Source organism: Phacochoerus africanus, chromosome 10, assembly GCF_016906955.1.
Source record: "Phacochoerus africanus isolate WHEZ1 chromosome 10, ROS_Pafr_v1, whole genome shotgun sequence".
Taxonomy (NCBI): domain Eukaryota; kingdom Metazoa; phylum Chordata; class Mammalia; order Artiodactyla; family Suidae; genus Phacochoerus; species Phacochoerus africanus.
The window spans coordinates 129,394,836-129,420,271 of NC_062553.1; the positions used below are offsets into that span (position 1 = coordinate 129,394,836).

The window sequence follows — 25,436 nt, forward strand, 5'->3', positions numbered from 1 at the left end:
AGCCACTGCTCTTGTTCACATGCTGTCATACCTATCTCTTCAGAAGAGATGCTTGGAAAGACATACATGCTTTTTCTGAAACCACCAGCATATGTAGTAATACCATTCCAAATAAAAAGGGAAATGAAAGAGATGATATAATTTATAAAAATAATTTACAGCAGCACCCTGTGGGCTGTATGTTTTAATTATCCACCTATTCCTGCTGAGGTTCCTAGTTAAGGAGTCAGTATAGCTTGGAGATTTGGAAAATAGTCCTGCTTTTGTGCATTGGCTAGGAAGTTTGTTCATCTAGAAGTAACAGATTATACTACTTAGGAAGAATAAATATGAGCCCAAAACATTTTCTGAGTTTTTAGATAATTTCAGAGTATTAAAACTAAAAGAGGAAAAACAAATGATTCAGCAAGGCTTCAGGTAAACCTAGCAATTGGTCTTTCTATAGTGTGTTAAATTATAGTTTTCCAAAAGTAAAAAAATATATATTTCACACAAAAATAAAATTAATGCATGTCTAAGATTTCATTCAACTGATTAATTATTATGGGAACCACTAAGCTGGTAAGATTGGTTTAAAGGATAACGTGAAGAATAAAGATTCATACAAACAGGAGTTCCTGTCATGGCACAGCAGAAACGAACCGACTAGGAACCATGAGGTTGAGGGATCCTCCCTGGCCTCGCTCATTGGGTTAAGGATCTAGCGTTGCTGTGAGTTGTGGTGAGGGTCGCAGACATGGTTTGGATCCTGCATTGCTGTGGCTGTGGTGTAGGCTGGCAGCTGTAGCTCCCATTCAGCCCCTAGCCTGGGAACCTCCATATGCCAAGGGTGCGGTCCTTAAAAAAAAAAAGGATTTATAGAAACAGTGAGTTAGAGGACTTGTGAAATAAAGTGGGCTGTAGATACAAAACTGGTTAATATTTTACTGGCCAATGAGATTATGTTTTCCACTGGACAAAATCCTACGACTTAACAACTTCAAGGTATTTGGCCTCTAATTAAGTAGTTAATCAGATTCTAACTCAGATATTTTAATAATCATTAGTGAGCCCATTAAAACGACTTTTAAAGAACATTTCTTTATTCCCAAGTTTTTAGTTTTCTCATGTAGGTAAGCACTGTGAAAATTTAAATAACAATACACAACAAAAAGGCTCCGAAACCCCTCCCAGAAAGAATTCTAGTCCATGATATATATATGTGTGTTTGTGTGTTTTTATATTACACATGTATTTGTGAATATGTATGTTAATGAAACTAAATATGCTGAGAAACTGTTATTAGCCAATTTTGGAGCAGGTAGTATGCTCTAAAGAGAGATAATAGGAGCCTGAAACAGTATTATAACGGTGGCTTGCATTGTATCGATTTTTTTTCTTTCTAAATCCTTTAGTAGAAATCATATGGAAGATAACTAGTTTATAAGAAACGTGACAAGATTTAAGGTCAAATCCAGAGGGAATGAGAGACTTAGGAGTAGATGATAATTGGAGAAAGGTTTTTTTTTCCTTCAGTATTTCTTATACTTGTGTTTGAATCACACAGTTACAAAAGTTCCCACCCAACTGCTACATTTTAAATGTACTGCTGAGATAACCAGGGATACAAACTGTTAATGAATTCTGCTAAAAATGTAGTGGTTTAGAAGGTACAAGCGTTCTCCTATTTGCTTGAATTCTAACCATTAAAGCGAACACTGGTAGACAGTTATAACACAAATAACACCCTGGTGTGCATTTATACCTAAACACGCACCCACACACCCACCCAGGCTCGCTTTAAGAGGCAATACAGCCTGGTAGTTCAGAGCATAGCTTCTGGAGCCAAGCTTCCTGCTTCCATTTCCTACAAGTTGAGAGATTGGGGGTTCTGTCTGTAGAGTGGCCTTCATCCTAACACCTACCTCCTAAGGTTATGGTAAAGCTCCTAGTTAATATCCAACAAGTAGTAAAATAAACATATGTATATTTATCTCCTATTATTATCTAGCCTACAATTTCACTCTATTGTCAAGACACTTTCAATTGAAACATTGTTTCTACCCAGTTATTTTTTTGTAATTCTGAAAGTCCACTTTTTTTTTTTAATTGTTAAGTACTTTCTTCATCCAAATTCCAGTACCTCTTCTTTTTGGATCTGAATCCTAATTTCTGATATCAATCACTGAGGGACTCCTATTTTAAAACAATTAAATTGAGTTCATTTTTTTAGTATCTCTGATTTTCTGTTTTCTCCATTGGTGTTTTATATACATGAATTCATTCATTTAATTTTTGTTTATCCTTTCTGGGTGTTGTTTGCCAGGCACCAGGCAAAGGACTCTGGAAGGTAAAGATGAATATGAGGTCATCCCTGCTCTTAGGAACTCGCAACCCAGTGGAGGACACCAGCCTACCCGAATCATTTTGAAACAGGGCTGTTTCCACTGAACCACATCTATGAGGAGAGTATTTGGGGAGCACACAGGAGAGAGATTAACTCTGACAAAGAGTATCACGGAGAATCTGTAGAAGAGGTACAGTCATTCGATGAATACTTGCAAAGCAAGTAGAAGGTACAGGCACAGTCTGGGATGTAAGGCTATTTAGAGGAAGATTTTTAGGTTACTTCTCTCAGATCCCTTCTCTTCTAGGGGGTGTATGAGCTGGTCTTAGAAAAAGATAATGATAGAAATTAGGGAGGAAAATGCCGTTCTTATCACTCAGTTTGCTTGTATTTGTTTGTATTTTTATTTTAATGCGGTGCGGTGTAATAAGACATCCTCCAAAGTCTAGGAAAGGATGCACAATTGTTCACATTCCTACAGCCAGGAGCCAGGTCTCCTCCTATTAATCCAGAAAGGCCCCTCTAGGCAAACCTGAATTGCTCTGAGACTAATAATCAGCTATCAGTTGGCATCTGGTTTCCCTAAACTTTCACACCTTAAAGTTGTGATAGAATGTAAATATAAATTTAGCATCTTGACTGCAGCAAGCACCTGATTCTTTTTTCTTTAGCAGCTCAATTGAAGTCAGGTCAGAAAAGTACATTACAGGGATAAAATATGTGTAAAATTCATAATGACCTTCTTTTGAAAAAAGTGCAGGTATAAGATTAAGGGCCATTCCAGAGACCTTTTGGAGAATACTTATATATCAGAAAATTTGGCTGAGAAGCAACCTGTTTCTTATAGCATTTTTTTCCCTCTTTTGATAATGAAGAACTAAAAATACTTAAAGATGCAGAACGGCAACCTGTCTCCAATGATCCTCTCTTAATTAATGCAGTGATCTATGTACAGAAAAGGGAAAATCACAAGAGTCCCATAGTAATTATCTAGCCAAGGGCTTCAGATAATTATAGCAGGAAGATTTTCAAGACACAAAACACCCTGTAAAAATTTGACCTCTCATTTTGATTCAGGCATTTTATTTAAAAAAAAAAAAAATCTTTTCTTTCATGTTGATGTTTAAGCTTCACAAAGTCAGCCTAATGTCAGACGGATCCCCAGAAATGGAAACGTTGCTGACATCACGGTTGGAGGATTTCAATATAGTAAACCAGGCTTTTACAAATCCTAGAGTAAGAAGAGAGAACTGAATGAAAGGAAAAGCAAAGAATTTTCAGCTAGGAATAAACAGAGAAGTGTGGAGTGGAATAAAAAAAAAAGCATATTCAAAACAAGAAGTTTTAACTCTTGGCAAAGAAAAGAAAATAATCTCATATGTTGCATTTGCAAAGATGATCACCAATTAGTGGTTTTTGATGGGGGTGGGGGAACATATGAGAAAACACTGAACCATCATATTCATGAATATTAAAACCACCCATTAGCAAAACTTCTCTTTTGCTTAATTGCACAACTGATAGTCCAAATAATACTCGTTTCCCCCATTGCAATTAAAAAAAAAAAAAAAAAAGCTTAAGCTGTTAATGGAGTTTCTGGACTGGATATATTCAGTTATTCAGAAAATGCGTAAAGATATTTTTTGTGAAACGCCAGCTTCCCTTCATGATCTTTCTAAATCTTTAAAAGCTAATCTCCCATCAGCCCTCTAACTTGAATAATGGTAGTGTTTTCTGAAAATGATAAACTATGTCTCCTTGATGTGCCTCAAAATAGAGGGGGATAAACCGTCCTTAGCGATTGAGCTCTCAAGTCGAAATCCTCCTTTGTGACACCAGGCAAGGACACCGCTCTGTATTGAGTGGTCACAGTATGAAGTACGGCCAAGGGCCACAGTGAATTGTTTAAACACCTTACATTCCTTTTTATTTTTTATTTATTTATTCATTTTTCTTTTTAGGGCCGCACTTGCGGCATATGGAAGTTCCCAGGCTAGGGGTCGAATCGGAGCTGCAGCTGCCAGCCTGTGCCGCAGCCACAGCAACGCAGGTTCCAAGTCTCATCTGTGACCTAGGCTCAAGCTTGCAGCAATGCTGGATCCTTAACCCACTGAACAAGGCCAGGGATTGAACCTGCATCCTCATGGATACTCGTCAGGTTCTTAACCAGCTGTGCCACCATGGAAATTCCCCTTATATTCTTTTTTTTAAATGACTGACATATAAGATCATCAGTAGACACATGCGCAGATGTTACATGTTCAGCTCCCTGCCTTTTCACGAGTTATTTCCCTGTTTTGGCAGCCTTTCACTCTGCGGCAGGAGGGATGCTTGCACACTCACCAAGGCAGTGGTCTTACCTGCCAGAGAGAGCGGTGAAATTTAAAGAGAGGACCAGAGGAGAAAGGCATGCTTAACACCGAAGGCTGAATAGCTCAGGGTGAAATTGGATGTCACTTACACAGAGATTTAGGGGTAATGAATGTGCAGGTTCATCTTTAAATAATTTATGGAAATGATTTTTGTTCTGAATATGATTGAAATTAACCCATGTCAATCTTGTCCGTTCATTTATTAGTTTATTCAGTACATATTGTGACGGGCCATGAAGAACATAGAATCCAAGGTCTGAGCTTTCACATTCAAATACTCAGTACTCGGAAACACTTGTTTTACAACACCCGTGTGTCACCTAGGGGTATTAGGTATTTGAAATTCTCATTTTACAGATATGCAGATGAAATATAGATTAGGTAATCTGTCAAATCACAGTAATTTCTCAGCAGCACAGTGAAAATGGCTTCAAGACATTTATTCAGGAGATCCCATCGTGGTGCAGTGGAAATGAATCCAACTAGGAACCATGAGGTTGCAGGTGCAATCCCTGGCCTCGGTCAGTGGGTTAAGGATCCAGCATTGCCGTGAGCTGTGATGGCTTGGGTCTGGTATAGGCCAGCAGCTGTAGCTCCAATTCGACCCCTAGCCTGGGAACCTCCATATGCCATAGGTGTGGCCCTCAAAAGACAAAAAACAACAAAAAAAGTTTCTTCACTAGTGATATTCTATCATATCAGGCTGCCTTTTTCTGAAGTAGGATTCCTCTATTGATCTTTTGAGGGCAACATCAATATAGTTGGTTCTTGTGGGTTTCCCACCTGCTTCAAGGGACTCACAGAGTTCTTTTCATGCGCCAGCCTCCCCTGTCCCGGGGCGGGTGGGGGGAGCGGGGGGAGGGGAATAATGGGTAGGAACCTCTTTTATCTGTTTACATGGAGATTTTTTAAAAATTTTATTGGAGTGTCGTTGACTTAAATGTTGTATTCGTTTCATGTGTGCAGCAAAGGGAATCAGTTACACATATAAATATGCCCATTCTTGTTTCCCATATAGGTTACTACAGAGTATTGAGTAGATTCCCCTGTGCTATACCGTAGGCCCTTGTTAAGTATCTTTTTATATATGGTAGTATGGGTATGTTATTCCCATTCTCCTAACTTACTCCGCACTGCCATGGTTTCCCCTATGGGAACCATAGTTTGATTTCAAAATCTGTGCGTCTGTTTCTGTTTCATAAATCAGTTCCTTTGTATGATTTTTATTATATTCCATGTATAAAAGATATAGGATATATGCCTTTGACTTCTCTTAGTATGATATTCTCTAGGTGCATCCATGTTGCTGCAAGTGGCATTATTTTGTTCTTTTTATGACCAATATTCCATTATTCCATTGTGTGTATATATATATATACACACACACATACATGTATACACACATATACATATATTCATAATACACATATATACATACATATACATGATATATGCTGTATCCTCTATATCCATTCCTCTGTCAATGGACATTTAGTTGCTTCCACGTCCTGGATATTATAAATAGTGCTGCAGCGGACACTGGGATGCGTGTATCTTTTCAAGTTATGTGTCTTTCCAGATATTTGCCCAGGAGTGGGATTGTCGTTCATATGGTATTTCCATATTTAGTTTTTTAAGGAACATCTGTCTTATTATCCATGGTGGCCGCACCAACTTATATTCCCACCAACAGTGTAGGAAGGTTCCATTTTCTCCACACCCTCTCTAGCATTTACTGTTTTTTAAAGTTTCCTATAAAGAAAGTCTTATTTTATACTTTATAATAATGATGCTATGATGATGGTTTAAAAAGGTTTCAAATGACGGCACTGCCAGTCCTGAGCAGGAACTGTTCTGCTGTGACAATTATTAATCAGAGGCGCTCCAACCTACTCTTTTCTGGGCATAAGCACATGAGAACACCCACACACTTCTACCACCTGGCTTTTGTTTTGTTTGGAATATCCCTAGGCTTTCAAACCCTCCATTTGCCTAGTAAAATTCAACAAAGGCAGACATTCTTTTCCAGGGTAAGTTTGCTGAGTCTGCTGGGAAAGTTAATTGTGTGCCCTGGATCTTCTGCTCCAGTGCCTTTTTAGGGAGGAACCTGCAGCATATGGACGTCTCTAGGCTAGGGGTCAAATTGAAGTTGTAGCTGCCGGCCTACACCAGTGCCACAGCAACATGGGATCTGAGCCACATCTGTGACCTACCCCACAGCTCACAGCAACACCGAATCCTTAACCTGCTGAGCAGGGCCAGGGATCGAACCCTCATCCTCATGGATACTAGTTGAGTTTTTCACTGCTGAGCACAATGGGAACTCCTCTAGTGGATATTTTGGGTTTGTGTGTGTGTCTTTTGTCTTTTTAGGGCCGCACTTGTGGCATATGGAGGTTCCCAGGCTAGGGATCAAATACGGAGCTATAGCTGCCAGCCTACACCACAGCTAGAGCCGCCATAGCTGACAGCCTATACCACAGCCATAGCCTTATCTGCAGCCTACACCACAGCTCACAGTAGTGCCAGATCCTTAATACAGTGAGCAAGGCCAGGGATCGAATCCGCATCCTCATGAATACTCGTCGGGTTCATTAACCACTGAGCCCTGGTGAGAACTCCTCTAGTGGACTTTTTAATAAAGCCATCGTCATGCTGCCTACATCAGCCTAGAGGAAAAACTTGAGCAGTAAAACTCTCTGAGGCAGTGATGATTTTTGGTTTTTTATCTGTTGAGCACCCTAATACTATTGCTGTGAAACAGTTCACAGAGAACTCAGCTCCTGTGAAAGATTCAAAATTCAAGTCAAATCCCTTACCTGCTAAAGTAAATCAGGATATTGGGCTGGTTGATTCAACTAAAGGTGATGACACCCAGATTCTACTTGGCACTCCCAGCTTCTCAGTAGTTGTTTTATTTCCTAATTGATCCTGTATCACATTTTTCAGAGTCCATTACAGAACTTTCCCACTTCCCTTTAAGATCACAATTACACCACAAGAATTAAAAACTTATCTTTAACTAAGACTGCTACAGTTTTGAACCCAGCTTGACTATTAACCATCTTGTTGTGGCTTTAGGCAAAAATGCTATCTCTAATGTCAATATTTATCATCAATAAAATAAGATGCTTAACTATTTTATAAGATTATTCAGAGTTTCCGTGGTGGCTCAGCAGTAACTAGTATCCATGAGGATGAGGGTTCAATCCCTGGCCCCTCTCCATGGGTTAAGGATCTGGCATTGCTGTGAGCTGTGATGTAGGCTGCAGACAGGGCTCGGATCTGTCATTGCTGTGGTGTAGGCCAGCAGCTGCAGCTACAGCTCCAATTGGACCCCTACCTGAGAACTTCCATATGCTGGGGGTGCAGCCCTAAAAAGACAAAAAAAAAATTGTTCCCTCCCCTGTTTTCCCACTCCTAAATGTTTTCTCTGTATGATCTTACTACCTAGATTACCTAGAAAATAGAGATTCCATGTTGCAGGCTTCTTGGATTTCTCTTGTCCCCATCTAGAAAAGTCTCTTCATGTTAAGCTCTCCCGCCTCTCCCAAAGTAAGTATCACCTGTGTTCTTGACTCCATCTCTTTCTCTACCTCTCGAGAGCTTTCTCTATGAACCAACCCCTCTCTGCCTTGTATTGTGAAACTATTCCTATTAAAATCCTTAGCAAGTCTATTTCTTTAGAAGAGCGAACAGAACACAAAATCCCTACTCATCACAAATCCTGTTTACCCTCAAAATTAAATATCCCAACAATAACTTTCTCAGAGCTTCACAAAATTTCTCTCCAGCCATGGCCTCCAATGGCCTTGCTTATTTCTTTATCCCCTGAAATCTGACTTTTTCCTCCATCTTTTTCTGGATTATTTGACAAAGTTAAACAAATGTTGCATACATGTGCATGCATCCCTCGTGTATAAAATACTTGGTACCGAATGTGCACCTACGTTCGTGGCTCTCTTCCTCATCTTTTTTTCAGTGCTTGAAACTGCCAGTGGAAGTACCAATCCATTAGTAAAAGACCTTTTTCACTTAGCTTCTGAAACATTGTTGCTTCGTGTTTTTCATCTTCCATCTCTTACTCTGCCTTTGCTTTTTCTTTTTCTTGCCTTGCCTCCTGAGAAGAGTCTTCATGTAATGCCAGATGGTTTTTCTTCACTACCTCATTCTCTTAGTTTGATGAATCCTGGTAACTTTAACTACCTCTATGGAGTAAATATTCAAAATATGTTTCTGAAGTCTCAACATATATTTATGAAACCACCTCAGACTCAACGTTTAAAAAAAATGACTTTGCCCCTAAAATCTACTGCCTCTTCTTTTTCTTTCTTGGTACAATAATGGTCCCCATTTTCCTAGTCAGTAAAATTCAAAATCTGATTGCTTTTCCTCCTTGTCCATAGGTCATTTATCCACATCCAAGCGGTATTGAGAGAACAAAAGGCTGACATTTCTGTACATTTTGCAAGCAAGGCAATAACTGCCTCGTGTTTGAGGATATATTTCAAGGATTTTTGTATAATGGACAGCCTTGGAAGAGAGAAACAAAACCAGAGAAACAGAAATGTTTCTCTCTCTAAAGCAAAGGGCAGATATGCTTGCTGCCCTGATTAAATAATGTCCCTTTCTGGAGCAATGGAGTCATGTTAACTGCCTATTATAAGAGATTCAGTAGAAGTACCAACCCTAAGTCCTGGATTCATATTCCATAATGCAACCTACTGGTTTGTAGATGTCACTTGAACTTCCCAGTGGGAACTGGGCCTTCTGCATGCTGTGGGCACAGCCAAAAAGTAAACAAAACAACAACAACAACAAAAAGAAAATTATGATCCTCTGGTTACTGCTTTTATTATGAGGGAAAAAAGGCATTTGTCTCTGACCCAGGACCCTTGTGTCTTCAGCTAACACCCATAAAGCTGTGGCAGGCCAGCTCCTTAGCTTGCCAGTAGGATAAAATCTGAGTTATCACACTTTGTAAATAACAGTAGTTAAATTTTGTCCATTCAGCGTGTGCAGTAGCTCACACCACTAATCCCTTTGCTCTGCATTCACTTCTGTGCCTCTATTCACCTCATCACCTCTCTCCAGATTACTGCTGTGACTAATTGTCTACACAAGCCATCCATCTCTACTTCCCTTCTTTCCAATATGTTCTGTACATTATTTCCAGAACAGTCTTCCTCAAGCAAAACGTGTACCATGTAATTTTTTCACATGACATACAGAACGATTCTTGGATGTTTAAACTCTGTTGAATAGCTAGCAGGGTACTCCTCTATCTCCACACCCTGTTCTCCAGCCAGACAAAATCACTTCCTTACCCCTTTCTTTCGTCCATGATGTGTCCTCTCCCTAAAGTTCCCAGTCTGACGAAAACATTCAGACCCAGTTTTTTTGTTGTTTTTTTGTTTTTTTGTCTTTCTGCCATTTCTTGGACCACTCCCACAGCACATGGAGGTTCCCAGGCCAGGGGTCGAATTGGAGCCATTGCTGCTGGCCTACACCACAGCCACAGCAACGTGGGATCCAAGCCTTGTCTGCAACCTACACCACAGCTCATGGCAATGCCGGATCCTTAACCCACTGAGCAAGGCCAGGGATCAAACCCGCAACCTCATGGTTCCTAGTCAGATTCGTTAACCACTGAGCCACGACGGGAACTCCAGACCCAGTTCTAATGAGGTTTTCTCCAGATGTTATCACACTGCACTCTCGAACATTTTACTTTTACCCTCCTTGTGCTCTTTTATCACTTTTATTACCTTGTGCTTTACTAACTTTTATGTATCTCTTATTTGTTCATCCAGCCTTGAGGTTGCTTGAGGTGAAGGGACCATGTCTTGTACTGCATTGTATATTCTACAATTCCTGATATAAAGGACTATACAGAATTATGTTTATTGGAGTTACACCGCTAATTATTTTCTTTTGATTAGCTGAGTGGGTTAATATTGGCAATATAATTGCATATTTAGTAACCTAAGACATACAATGTCTCTCTTTGAATTAGACTGTAGAGAGAAACAATATTTTCTGTATCATAGTTTATCAAAATTTTTAGGTGCTTATTGATAAATAATATCACAAAAAACCATCAAGTCAATTCTTAATATCAAACAATTTTAATTCAAAATTTGCCTTCTAAAATCATAGGTATTTTGATTTTAAACACAAAGGCATTGCCCATTTTTAGAAGCAGTTCACAGTGGTACCGGTTATTGTGACATACTGTCACAAATACAGTCCCTGACTATGTGTCACAATTTCTTGACGTTATGGTGGTATGAAAGTAGAAACCATACTTTGAATTTTGATCATTTCCAAGGCCAGCAGTATGCAGTATGGCACTCTTTTATGATGCTGGGACAAGGCAGGGAGCCAGAGCTTTCAGTCAACTATGAGATCAGGACAGCAAACAACCAATACACTTAGAACCATTCTACAGTCATGCACCCATTTTTTCTTTCACTTTCTGTATGTCATTCAATAAATTGCATGAGATATTCAGTACTTTATTATAAAATAGGCTTTGTGTTAGACTCTTTTGCCCACCTGTAGGCTAATTGTTTTGAGCACATTTAAGGTAGGCTGGGCAAAGGCGTGATATTGGATAGGTTAGGTGTATTAAATGCATTTTCTACTTAGGAGATTTCCGGGTTACTTAGGATTTATCAGTTGTAACCCTGTTGCAAATCAAGGAAGGTCTGTAGTAATGTTACACTATTGGCATTTGCCATTTCTAAGACCTCAATACTCAACATTTTCCCACGATGTTGTGCGTTTTACATCAAGGTTATAATGGACTGACCTAGCAGTCTAGAGTTTCACAGTACTGACCCTTGCGTGAGGTTGACCCAAGAGTCTTCAAAGGAAAATGTCAGGGCTTTTCCTATACTTGTTTTGCTTCAATTAGGAGAAGCTAGTTATTGCAAGGATAAGAGGTATGTCTTTACGAACATTACAAATATCAAGAAAAATATATTTATCTTCAAGTAATGATTCTGTGACTATTGCTCACCCCTGGTATGGTGTAAATATAACACTGCTTCTGCTTAAAAGTCTTCAATTAGAAATAATGAGAACGCTTTACGTGTAGCATTGGCACGATCTCTGTAGAATTTGCTTCTTATCTATGTCACTCAAGACTGTACTCAGGCTACAAAAGGCCCATCTATCATTTAGCACAAAAGTTTTTAGCAGTAGTCCTAGGCAGCTGAGAGCAAGGGATCAAAGAGGAAGTCCTGTGAACCATCTGAGAAAAGCAAAACGCTGCCGTTCATTGGAGAATCGAAGGTGGCTAGTTAGTAAGATAAGGCAAAAGCTGTGGTTCTTAAATAGATTTTCCTTTGCTGCAACCTTTTCCAAGAAAAGCTTTTTAAAAAATAAAATTAGCAATAAGATGAAAATAATGGGTGATAGGAATTGAGACAATATATGACAGGCATTGATTAGGATAGTTAGATAACAAGGTAAGTTCTTAAGACAGGTGAGCCCCCAGTAGATGCTCAGTAAATATTTGGCATTATGACTGTGCTGGTCTTTGCAGGCTAATGTATGTCTGTCTGTCGTCTCATTTAGTACAACACTCTGGGAAAGGTTTTATTATTACCATGTTCCAGTTGAGATATCTAAGCTGCTCAAAATCTCAAAGATATCATCTGCCATTAGGTCAGTCTACCACCAAATTCCATGCCTTTAAAAGTATATTTTGGGGGACTTCCAAATGAAACATAGTACGTACAATTGTTAGATGAAGGGGACTGTGATACAGGATATTTAGAGTGATCGGGCAACCATTTTCAGTTTCTCAACAGTGATAGAATTAGGCATAATCCTTAGAATATAATTTTCCAACACACAGACATAGACACACACACACAGCCCCACCCTATGTACTCTTTTAGACCACTAAGACTGTTGCCTCATCTTTTTTTTTTTTTTTTTTCCTGGATTTTTAGTGCTGTACCTACAGCATATGGAGGTTCCCAGGCTAGGGGTCTAAATGTAGCTGCAGCTGCCGTCCTACGCCACAGCCACAGCAGTGTGGGATCTGAGCCAATCTGTGATCTACACCACAGCTCACAGCAAAGCCAGATCCTTAACCCACTGAGCAAGGCCAGGGATCAAACCCACAACCTCATGGTTCATAGTCAGATTCATTTCCTCTGTGCCACAATGGGAATTCCTGTCCCATCATCTTAAACACAGAACATTCTGTGTGGTCTCTGTTTTTTCTCCATCTGATATATAAAATCAGGAGTTCCCACTCAACAAAAGCCAATAGGAAATTTACATGAACCAAATTAAAGAGGTAGAGTAGTTGAAAAAAATTACAGAACTCTGTACTGATTTAGTGAGAGTTCACTAATGTAATGCAGAAATAATGGATGCTTTAAAAGTAATCAAAAGAAAACAAACATTTAGTGCTTAATTAAAAGAAGAAAATGTCAACATTAGACAAAGCAAAGGCTGTTCATTTGTTGTGATGAGGAAATAATCTTTTATTCCTCTTCAAATTCTCTGTGAAATAATACAGTCAATAAATAAACATCATGACTAAGTGTAACATCTGCCCATGGATTTATCGGATCACTGCATTTTAGTGTGAGAATTAAATGAACCTGTCCCTGGGGCTTGGAAGAGATGACCATTTCCAGTGTAAAGCTAAGGAAGAGAATGCTGTTGATCCAGGCCAAAGCTCTTGTGGCTGGTCAAAAGGAGTGAAGAAAGAAATTCAAGTGATGATGTTTCAAACCATTCTGGAAACTGTCATTTCTGTGCCACATATTTAGGGGACAGAAATAAATCAGTTTATTTCTGACCATGTTATCATTATATTCTGTTAGGACCACTCTAATGAAAAGGTCTACACCAGAAAAACACTATGCATTGAATTTATTATAAGCTATTTCACCATGTAACAAAAGGTCAATCAACTTAGTGTTTGCAGATTTAATAACCATGTGATTAAAATTATTTCCTGTCTGTTTTTTCCCTTATAAATATACCACTCACATATTTATTAAAAATTCTTTCAGCCTCTACTTTTCTGATAAAAATGGTAACATTTAATTAATAGTAGCGATAACTCAGATATTTACTCATACAGTACACTGTATTTTGAGAGTATTAATTTTTTGAAATTGAATTGTATTTTTTTGTAGGCATCTCAACTTAATGTTTGAATAAGAAGTTTTTGTCACAACATTGGAAAAGTAATATTGCATTGTAACCAAGAGTTAGGGCTCTGGAGCTAGACCGCCTTTCTCTGTGCATCCACTGAAAAAATAAATAATTGGAACTTCCACAAGGAGTTGGTATTTACAGTGAAATAATGCATAGGAAACTCTTGAAACAGAACAAATACTGAGTAAGCACTGAATAAGCCTTAGCTATTATTGCTACTCCGTGTTAGAGTAAGATGAAAAATTAAGCATTTAATAATACTTTATTTGAATGACCTTCTGAGTACATACCTAGCCAGGTTGTTTCTTGATAATCTTCTGAGTAAATTCTGCTTTATCTAAAATGTATTGAGACAAGGATAGAGGAAACTTTTTCTAAGTAACCAAAAAAAAAAATGTAACAACCACAGTGGATATGACCAATGTAACAATAGTAGAAACTACAGGGTAGACTGACTGTAACACCTGTTGAAATTGATGACTGTGGTCTGTGGGGCACTGTGTTCAGATGCTAAACAGGGCTTGAAAAACAAGATCTTCTTGAAGAGTTTCTCTTCCCGATCTTAAAAGCTCTTCACACTAGACTGGCATCTGTTCCCTACTGGGAACATGGAGACTCTTGGAAGCTCACATTTTCACATACACCTTGTTTGTACCATGTTCCTGCTTTGGCTTTCTTATTAGCTGTTCCTAATCTTCGCTCTCTTAGATGAAACAGACACATCTTCACTTGTTTTAACATTCTTTGCCTGCGTTTCACGTGCACCAATCTGATCCTGAAGCTCTTGCCTTCCCTCTGCTTCAGTGTCCTATGTGTCCTCCCCACACTTTTGCGTATGATGAGTTTGCTCTGCCTGAAGTACTTTCTCCCAGCCAGGTGTTAAGACCAGTGTCCCACTTGTTTTTGAAGGTAAACACCTGAGCCTTGTCACAGGATGCTTTTTTTTTTTTTTTTTTCTTTCTTTCAGGGCCACAGCTGTGGCATATGGAGATTCCCTGGCTAAGGGTGAAATCAAAGCTGCAGCTGCCAGCCTACACTATAGAAATGCCAAATCCGAGCCATGTCTGCAGTCTTCATGGCAGCTCACGAAAATGCTGGATCCTTAACCCACTGAGCGAGTCCAGGGATAGAACCTGCATCCTCATGGATACTAGTCGGGTTTGCAACTCACTGAGCTACAACAGGGACTCCTACACTATGCTATTGAAAGAAATTCTTTTCTCCTAGGAGCCTTTCAGCATTCCCTAGGTTCTCTAAGATATGGAAGCAGACTCCCTGTTTCTTTGTCAGGACCTACGCTCCCCACTGATTGCTCCCTCGGTTGCTATTTTTTAAGACTTGCCTCCAAATATCAATGTATTTGTGAAGATTAAATGCCTGGCTCCATTTGAGCTCAACAGAAGAGTAGATCTTCCTTGGGCTGACCAACTTTCATTTTGATGATGTTTTACTTAATCACTGATCTTCAAGAATTCTATAAATATACATTTAGAAATCTATAGTAATATTTCTTCATTAATGGAAGAGGAGAATTAATCTTTGGACATGAAAACTGGAAATACTTCAGAGTTCCTATTAGGTATTAGTATTTGCAACTAGGTCTATATCCAAGCAACATGAAAAAGCCGGCAATTGTTGATCTGCTGTGAAGTCTTATTAGGTGAGTCAGCTAATTGCATGCCTCTCTCATAAATATGGCAGCTACTGGGCTACTGGTTATGCTTACCAAGAAGGATGAAGATTTAAGTTAGAATACTACCTATTTGCTATGTAAAGAAAATTTCTTCTACAAACTGATTTCATACTGATTCCTGACTCATAGTCCAATTAACAGTCTGATTATTTTGTAATTTATAGTTGAATATATTTAAAATTGAATTCGGAGATACTGACAAAGAACATCTAAAAATAGCCCCCTAAAATAGATTTAATCTCTTAGTCTTGCTCTCTCCTCTACTCCCAAAGCTTTTAAAAACAAACTAGTTTTCTTTCCATCTGTTCTCTTTCTCTTCTCCTCCCTATCCCTCCTCCCCCACCTCAGAATTGACAAGACTAATGAAATAGAAAGGCAAAAGACAAGAAAATGAATAATATGCTAATAGATGATCCAAAGTCGAGCAGGAACAACTTCTAAATACATATCATTCCTGTGTAAGACTAGGTTCTCTAAAAGTATCATTCGATTAGAATAGAATTGCATTAATTTTTATTAATTTTTTAGAGTTGACATAATGTGCCAATTTCTGCTGTGCAGCAAAGTGATTCAATTATACATACACACACACACACACACACACATATATATACATATTTTTAACATTATTTTTCATAATGATCTATCCCAGGAGGCTGAAAATCATTTTCTGTGCTATCCTGTAGGACCTCTTTTTTTCAGCCATTTTAAATTAAATAGTTTGCACCTACTAACCCCAAACTCCCAATCCATCCCTCCCTCTCTCTCCCCCCTCCCCTTTGTCACACACAAGTCTATTCTCCATGTCTGTGAGTCTATTTTGTAGATAGGTTCATTTGTGCCATATTTTAGATTTCACTTATACATTATATCATATGATATTTGTCTTCCTCTGTCTTAAATTCATGTAGTATGATAATCTCTAGTTGCATCTATGTTTCTGTGAATGGCGTTATTTTGTTTTTTTAATGGCTGAGTAGTATTCCATTATATCTATACACTATATATTCTTAATCTATTCATCTGTTAATGGACAGTTTATTTCCATGTCTTGGCTATTGTGAATAGTGCTTCCATGAACATAGGGGTGCATGTATCTTTTTGAATTATAGTTTTATCTGGATATACATATACCCAGAAATGGGATTGCTGGATCATACGGTAATTCTAATATTTAGTTTTCTTGAGGAAACTCCATTGCACCAACTTACATTCCCACCAACTGTGTAGGATGGTTCATTTTTCTCCACACCCTCTCCACATTTGTTATTTGTAGATTTATTAATAATGGCCATTCTGACTAATGTGGGATAGTATCTCGTTGTAGTCTTGATTTGCATTTCTCTAATAATCAGTGATGTTGAACATCTTTTCATGTGCCTACTAGCCACCCGTCTTCTTTAGAGAAATGTCTATTTAGGTCTTCTGCCCATTTTTCAATTGCGTTTTTCAGTGTTGTTAAGTTGTATGGGTTGTTTGTATATTTTGGAGATTAAGCCCTTGTTGGTTGCATCATTTGCAGCTATTTTCTCCCATTCCAAGGTTGTCTTTTTTTTTAATGGTTTCCTTTGTTGCACAAAATTTTGTAAGTTTGATTAGGTCCCATTTTTTCCTTTTATCTATAGAATTGCATTCTTAATTTGAAAAGATTTCTTTGTAGCTATAAACTATAGATAGTATAGTGTGTTTACTATATGACTTATGGTGTTCATCAATTTGGCTATTCTCATGTGACCTAGATGCTTGGTGACATGGTAATTTGTAGATTTGCTGCGGCACACTCTAAATAGGTCTATAACACAGCTAATGAGGGTAGTAGGTCATTTTCGTCAATAAGAATGCCTCACAGAGGACCAGGAGCCACATCTTCACTAAGCCTTGTTGCTATGTTTTGCTTTGGTGATGTTTGTAATTTATGATGCAAATCATATACTGTAGTTAAACTTTTTTATTAGGAGATTCAGGATGGTCTCAGGAGATAACATCAGAGATAATCAGTGGTCTAGAGTTTTGTGTGTGTGTGTGTGTCTGTGTCTATGTCTGAGTGTTTTACTATATCCTAGAGCATGTCTCATACAGATGAGCAGTAAATGTTGATAAAAAAAATTATGGACTAGGACACCAAAAACACAACAGGACCATTATCAAAAATTGAAAATTTTCTTCTTCTTGAAAAAAAGATTTTCTTTAGTTCAACAAAATCTAAAATACTTCTGCATCAAAATAAGTGTGAAAAAATAAAAATTATTTAATAATAGATATGTCTCTATGACTACACCAGACTCATCCCCCTTTTTTTTCAATGCCTTGCCTTTCCACTTACTTGTGCTCTTTTACATCTATCTCTGTACACAGATAATGTTGCAACTCTTTGCTCTTTGTCTACATAATGGCCTTGTAAGTAATGGACTAGTGCAATGGACTTCAATCATAAGGCCCCTAGTGGCAGATAGCCACTAATGCTGGCCCTGCCATATTTGATGCATTATTAAAGGAATAGAGCATTGACTAGACCACTCCATTGGTCATTTTAATTCTGCCCTAGGTCTAAACCACAACTTAGTTTATCCAAAAATAAAAATTTAATTTTAATTTAACCCTATATAATCGGAAAAGGAAATGAAGGTTCACTGTCTCTTCAGCATGATTTATTATTCTTTAATGTTAGTTACACCAGAACATGCCTGAAATATCTTGCAGTATAAAAACAGTGGGGAAAAGAGTGTGTCTGCTGCTTTGAATGTGTAAGACATAGATGTCAGGTAATGGATAAAGCCCTGTTATAAATACCATCATGTATTCACTCTCAGAATCTTCAGAAAACCCTGAGCAGTTGGCAACAATCTTTTATAGATCTCTAATTGAAGACTTTACTAAAAACTTGTTTGATATGTGGTTTTCAAGGAGCACACTTAATCAGGCATGGCATACCTAATCATGCCATACTTACTCTATGGCATTCACAGGGCATAGAAACCTGCATTTTTTTTTTTTAACAAGGACCCCCAGATTATTGTAGATTTTGCTTAAGAATGTGGTTTTGGAAAGCAGTTTTATCTCTGTTGCATGTTAGATTAAATATGTCATGCAACTGAACAAAAGTAATTTTGTTATGTGAAGTATTAAAGTATTACTATGTATAAATGTAATATAGTTCAAAACATGAAACAAAATGCAATACTACATATATAATTGTATTCCTGAAGATAAATTTGCTAACCAAACATTATATAGCAATATGAAACATAGTCAACATATCTAAACATAAGCAAAGTTAATGAAATTTGAGTTGCTGTTTGAATCAGAGTTTGATCTAGGAGCCAGATGTCACACTGTTTTCCAAATATGCAAGTTTTTAAAACAAGGAATTATCTCCACACATAACCAAGACAAAGACCTCGGTAGGTACTGCCATCAACTTGCTCAGGAGGCAACAGCGAGTAGCATGGCTCTCCTTCCACTGCCCTCAAGGCAGCTGAGTGATCAGCTGTCTCTCTCCCCAAGCTGGAATGCTTCCCAGTCCTCCTTGGCTGGTTTCCTGGCAAGTATGAGCAGTTAAGTCTCATCTTGTTATCTGTTTTATAGAGACAAGCATCAATTGGTAATTGGTTATATGTCAGCTCAGCTGTTGGAAATAACAGGTTTATTTTGAAAGAAAGTGAAATGGTATTTTAGGGTGCGAGAGATCAGTAACAGCCATTTCTGCTCCGTGAAGCTTCTCCTAAGTCTGGACCTTTGCTTAGTGGCAACAGAGGCCTATTCCATTGTAGTATTTTTGAAAACTGTATTTATTTCCATGGGTTGTAGGCAAAGATAAGATACTAAAGTTATGTTATTGTCCTTAAAGTAATCCCATTTGTAAAAGGAGATCAGAAATATTCCGGAAATAGGGCCTATTAGAGACATAAAAGAGATATTATTTCACTTATCTTCATACACTACCCTATAGAAGCTATAGAACACAGATTCTTTTCCTAAACATGCAGGCATAGGCTAGAATCCAGGTAATTTTCTCATGTAGCTTGTTACTCTAGCATATACTGGGTTGATAACATCATTAAAATGAAAACTTGTGAACAGAATGTGTTTTTTAAAAGGTGTTCAACATTTGCTTCATTGGTATTTTTTTCTTTGTGATAAAAATGAATAGAAGCTTCATTTCACATTATCAAATATGATTGCTTTATTTATTTATTGTCTTTTTAGAGCTGCACCTGTGGCATATGGAGGTTCCCAGGCTAGGAGTCTGCACCGGCCTACACCAGAGCCACAGCAATGCCAGCTCTGAGCCACACCTGTGACCTACATCATAGCTCACGGCGACGCCAGATCCTCAACCCATTGAGTGAGGCCAGGGATCAAACCTGCAAGCTCATGGTTCCTAGTCGGATTTGTTTCCACTGCGCCACGACTGAAATCCCTCAAATATGATAGTTTTAAAAACAAGACCTGAACACCCATAAGATACAAATTTTCAATGTTCCTTTTTATAAAATTCAATGCATAATTAGGCATAGTTCTAAACTGGAGTTGAAATGTATTGACATCTTTCTAAATAACATTTATTTTTTAAAGAGATAGTTTCATAAAACGGTAAAGATACAGGTATGGGGTAAAATTATAACTGGTGATTATCTGAAGTGTTTCTTGTTATGTTCTCTCTTAGAAGAGCTGCCAAATGTTTTAGTATGTTTAAAAAATATATTAGGGAGCTTATAATTTAGATTATATGATCATATTCAGAAAAACATTAGATATATAGAGGAACTATTGAAATGACTATATTGTCATTAAAAGTTACAGACATATGTAGAGGTAGAAAAATATTCCCTTCTTCCCTCTGGGTTCTTCAGCTGATCTAATAACATTCGGCATATGACAGATTCCCAAGATAAAGACATTTAATTCTGTACATATGGGATCCCCACGAAGATATGGGGTTCAAATGGAGGTTTATATACCATCCCGACCTAAGGAATGGGAAAGGGGCCTGCAGCTTCCAAGGGAAGGCAGGCAATTGACTGGAAGAGGCAAAGGACAGGTGTTGATAATCAGATGTTTACCTGGCCATTCAGATAAGCGCTTTCAGATTAAAAAAAGGGTTATCTCTGGTTAAGTCTTATTTCAGGAGGCAGTGATGTAATTAGGCTCTCAAAGCTAAGTCTACATTGTACACGCAATCAGATATTCCATAAAAGGTATTTCTGTGGAAACAAAAGAAAAACAAAGGTTAATGTTTGGAGCAGACTGTAAACCCAGTTTGAGTCCTGAGGGCAGCCAGTCGTGATTTCTAGATGTCCAAGCAAAAGCATCTTTTGCAGTTTGAGGGTTTCTGATGTGACTTGGTGTTCAGGTAAACTTTCTGAGTGGCTCACACAGCAATAAGTGTGAAGACTATCCATACATAACCTGCTGTAGTGATTTCTGGAAAGTTTATATCAAGTTGTTCACATTTAGTTTGCAGAGGTTTAGGAAAATGGCAGGTTTTGTTTTTAGTGATCCAAGTCAAAAAGTGGGAGAAAATTGGAAATGTTAGTTTGAAGAGTTGTAGCCAAATATTGGGAGAAGAATTCAGGATCCAGTCCAGTTGCAGGTAGAAAATTAAACTTCAAAGGCAATTAATAGCACCAGAATCCGACATCTACAAGGGTATATTACTGAGACATAATTTCTTTCTACATTTACCTCCATTTATGCCAAAGATAACCGTGGTTAGACTGATCTCTCTGCAAATTAAGTCTAGATTAATACATTTGGCCTCAATATTTACACAAGTGCAGCAAAAATCGTGATTAACCATTGAGGGTCTTTTAAATCTGCTTTGCTGAAACTTGTCATAAGGAATCTCAGATTTGACTTGTAAAAGCCTCTGGAGGCCAGGCAGCCAAGCTAAGAACTTATTATCAGACTTTGCCTGCAACATCTGCAATATATTTGGGGAAATTCTTCTCTTCTTGAGGTCCCCAAGATATGTTGAGGTTCCTATACCTGCCAGGAAGTGACTTTCCTTACTCATCTAATAAGGCTGCCAGGAACCCTAGAAGTAGGATACAAAGGCTAGTTTTCCAAGGGGCATTCCTGGTTCCATAAAGTCAACCTTCGTCCCTTCAAACTGTCTGGTCATATATACCTCTATGCACATCCTCAAATATGACATTCCAGTCAAAGATCTGGCATGTAACTAATGTTTCCAATTATGTTACGTTATGAGAACAGATTCTTATTGAACTTATGCAAATATAGTGCCATGAAAATAAGAATACTCTCTAAGTGTTTTCAAAGTCTGGAAGGACCAGATAGGGAGAAAAAGTAATCATTATATCTTTGTTCACAGAGATATATTTCACCAAATGGCTTAAGAGAGAAAGAAAAAGGTTTCGTTAAATCTAAAAAAACAAAACCAAATAACCAAGAATATTTCAAACAAAACATCATACAAGTTGTTATCAAGCCTCATCAATCATTCAGTCCCATGTAATTAATTCTTATTAGTATTAATTTTGTTAGAATTCTTAGGAGGCCATCAGTCTTTCCTTTAGATTTATGCAAATTCTTACCCAGTTCAGTGGTTTGATCAGAAACTTATCAAAAATCTGTACTTGTTAGATTTCTTTCTAGGGGTTTTCTTGAGGATGAAGCATTTTCATACAACACTTTGGCGAAAGCATCAGAGTAAAACAGTAACTGTCAATGACAAAAGAGGAAAAAAATCACAAAGATATGATGAGAGTTCATTATAATTCAGTTGACAAGGAAATTGTGTTATTTTTGTGACATACAACATTTTTAGGTAATAACCAGTTATGACTGAAAACATTACATATCACATTTTTAGGAATTCTATGCAATTAATACATAGAATTACATGTATAATTGAATACATATTAATTACATACATCCACACAACTATAACATAAAGAAATTTTAGTATAGTTTCTTGCCTGACAATGCTTACCATGTAATTTAACATCAGATAAGCTTAATTAGTTTAAGAGCTTTTTTTCTTTTTCTTTATTTTTTTGGAGTGAGGGAAGAGAGCAAATCTTTCGAGATATTCCTGGGACCTTCTTGAAAATCCCTGTTATCTCAAGGCCAAAAAGACTTTAGCATTTGATTTTGGGGATTCCAATGGGATCATAGGCCATTGTGATACAATGCTCAGTTAAGCATTTAACGAAAGTGACAACAAAATACTTTGTAGGCAGATATAGAAAGTTAACGTAATTGTTTAACATTTTAAAAATACACTCAACTTATCTCTTTTAATAGAGAAGACTCAATTTCTTAACTAACCAAAGATCTGACAAAGACAACATGAAGCACAATAAATTATTTTGATAAAGCACAGAATCTGTATTTTTTTAGATTACCTAAGAGTTTAAAAAAAAGACCTTTCACAGTCTTATGACGAGCAAACCAGTATTCCAGGAAAACCTCGTTAGCAGATGGAAGAAAATTAAGTGTTAGTTTTACACAAATATAAATATACTATTGGCATTCATGCTTATTTTTTAAAGACTTATTATTTTAGTTTTAAGCCAGCTTGACTGCACAAGGCAAAACTCTCTTTTCCTTTCCTTCTTACCCTCCCTTTGTTCTCAACTTTGTATATCCATTTAATTTGTCCTTTATTTTCTACTTTTTCATCCTGAAATAATCAGTTACTTTATTTTAGGACAAAATTAGTCTCTTTCCCGTTATAAAAACATATCTCCATACTGCATACTTTTTCTTAGGCAAAAGCATATCTTTTTTCCTTGCATACTGAGTTCGCCTTTTATTTCTAGTAATTTTAATTACATAAATTAATTAGAATTCTTAACTCTTGGAAGCTTTAATTTCTAGTGAAAACTAAGTAAGCAGTTGTGAACTGTCACATTAGCATTCAGTAGATCAGCAAGTTTAGGAACACATTTCATAATTTCTGAAAGTTTATGCTTTCTCACAGGATAGTTTTTTAACATGGCACAAGACATGTTACTGACAGATCAAAATATCTGTAGTTTCTCTGTAATAAGAAGATTAAAGTGGATAAGCCTATGTTCAGTGATTAATGATTCTGTATTTCATCTTATTTGGAAATGACCTCAATGAAGTCCTGTCATTCAACATAGCAAAACTCTCAGTTACCAGATTTAGAAAACTAGTTAAGGAGACAGATCATAAAACATTATTTTTGAAATGTTAACACAAAAATTGTATCCCACTTACAATCATTTAATTCACTTGTTCTTAACAATTATATTTAAATTACTCATAAAATTTATTAAGACATTACAGCAGCTGGCCATCATCTTAGATTACTTTTTTTTTTCTGACAGATTTTGTAAAGGAGACAACATGAGCTTATTTGACGTGTAGTAAACCTAGGGAGAATAAATTATATTTACTGCTAATAAATCTAAGGACATGCTTATTTTAATTAATCAGCAAACCTGAATTAGCTTTTACTTATCAAAGATTATCCCAGACCACAGGAACTTGAAAAGCACTTGGCTTGTATTTCTGTTATATTTCTGAGAGTTTAAAAATATTTAAATTGAGGGAGTTCCCACTGTGGCGCAGTGGAAAAGAATCAGACTAGGAACCATGAGGTTGCCGGTTAGATCCCTGGCCTCCCTCAGTGGGTTAAGGATCCAGCATTGCCAAGCTGTGGTGTAGGTCACAGACTCAGCTTGGGTCCTTAGTTGGTATGGCTCTGGTGTAGGCCAGCGGCTGCAGCTCGGATTCAACTCTTACCCTGGGAACTTCCATATGCCATGGGTATGGCCCTAAAAAGCAAAAACAAAAACAAAAACAAATTGGTAGATGCATACTTTTATTCAAGCCAGTTAAACAAAGCCAGTTAATTAAAAACAAACAAACAAAATCCCACTCATTTTGGCAATGCATTGTATTCGTCCTTAACAAATCATTTTAGAGTGGCTCATGATTTAATCCATGTAGAGGCAGATGGCCAAGTGCCAAACTCCGTTTCACATGCTTATCACATACATACCTATATCATCTATCTGTAGTCATATATAAACAGAGACACAAATAGGGATCCTGTATCTTTTATTCCCAAATTTTAGCCAAGAATTGGGTACAATACAAAACTCACTAGTTCATCAGTAACAGTTCCATCCAAATTGTGTCCCTGGAAGATGGAACAAGTCAAGGTTACCCACTCAAATGGCTAAAGCTTTTTACTACGTTTTGTGGCAAAGATTTTTAAGCTTTGTGTTTGTCCTTAACAAATAATTTTAGGGACGCTGTGGATTAAATGTTGGGCAAGAGAATATTTATATCCGTTTGTATTTTATTTTATAAAGCTACCCCCACCCCCTTTGCGTCCTTCAGTCTCAGATGACCGTGGGCTGTGTTTTTGTTACCTCCTTGTGGCCTTCACATTTCAAAAACATGGAAGATCTGTATCTTCGAGGGGCAAAGGAAGAATTCAGGCTGTCTCCTGGGAGTTTTTGGAGTGTTTCTCTATTGTCAGAAGTCTAGGGTAATTACTATTTTCTTTCTTTTTAGAACCCTTCTGTTCTATGGTCCTGATCTTTTACAGTACACGCAAGCATTTTGAAATGAACAGGGGAAGTTTGGGGGTTGGTAAATATAGGTGTGTTTTGATTTGTTTCTAGAGCTGCACCTCTGGTTTTGCAGAGATTTGTCAGATAAGGACAGCTGATTTTAATTCCTCAAAGAATTGGAATATCAAGGGGATGACGAATCCATGCAACTGTTGCCTTTAGTATGCTTCCTTATAGCAGGGAGATTTCCAAATAAGATAGAAATCAACAAAAGATTTCTATGTTCTGGAGCTTCAGGTATGCCTTTTAAAATTCTGGATAAAGTCTTTAGCAAA

General features: G+C 37.5%; 1 protein-coding gene and 1 long non-coding RNA gene across 10 annotated transcripts in view; one reads left to right on the forward strand and one right to left on the reverse strand.

Annotated features, from left to right (window-relative positions):
* SNCA (synuclein alpha) overlaps positions 1-25,436 on the forward strand; it is a 137,198-nt gene that overhangs the window by 102,632 nt on the left and 9,130 nt on the right. The window lies entirely within an intron of this gene.
* Positions 18,880-22,258, reverse strand: LOC125138124 (uncharacterized). Its single transcript, XR_007137580.1, has 3 exons — positions 22,141-22,258; positions 20,647-20,787; positions 18,880-19,157 (listed from the first exon to the last, which is right to left on the reverse strand). It is a non-coding gene; the product is annotated as an uncharacterized LOC125138124 (long non-coding RNA).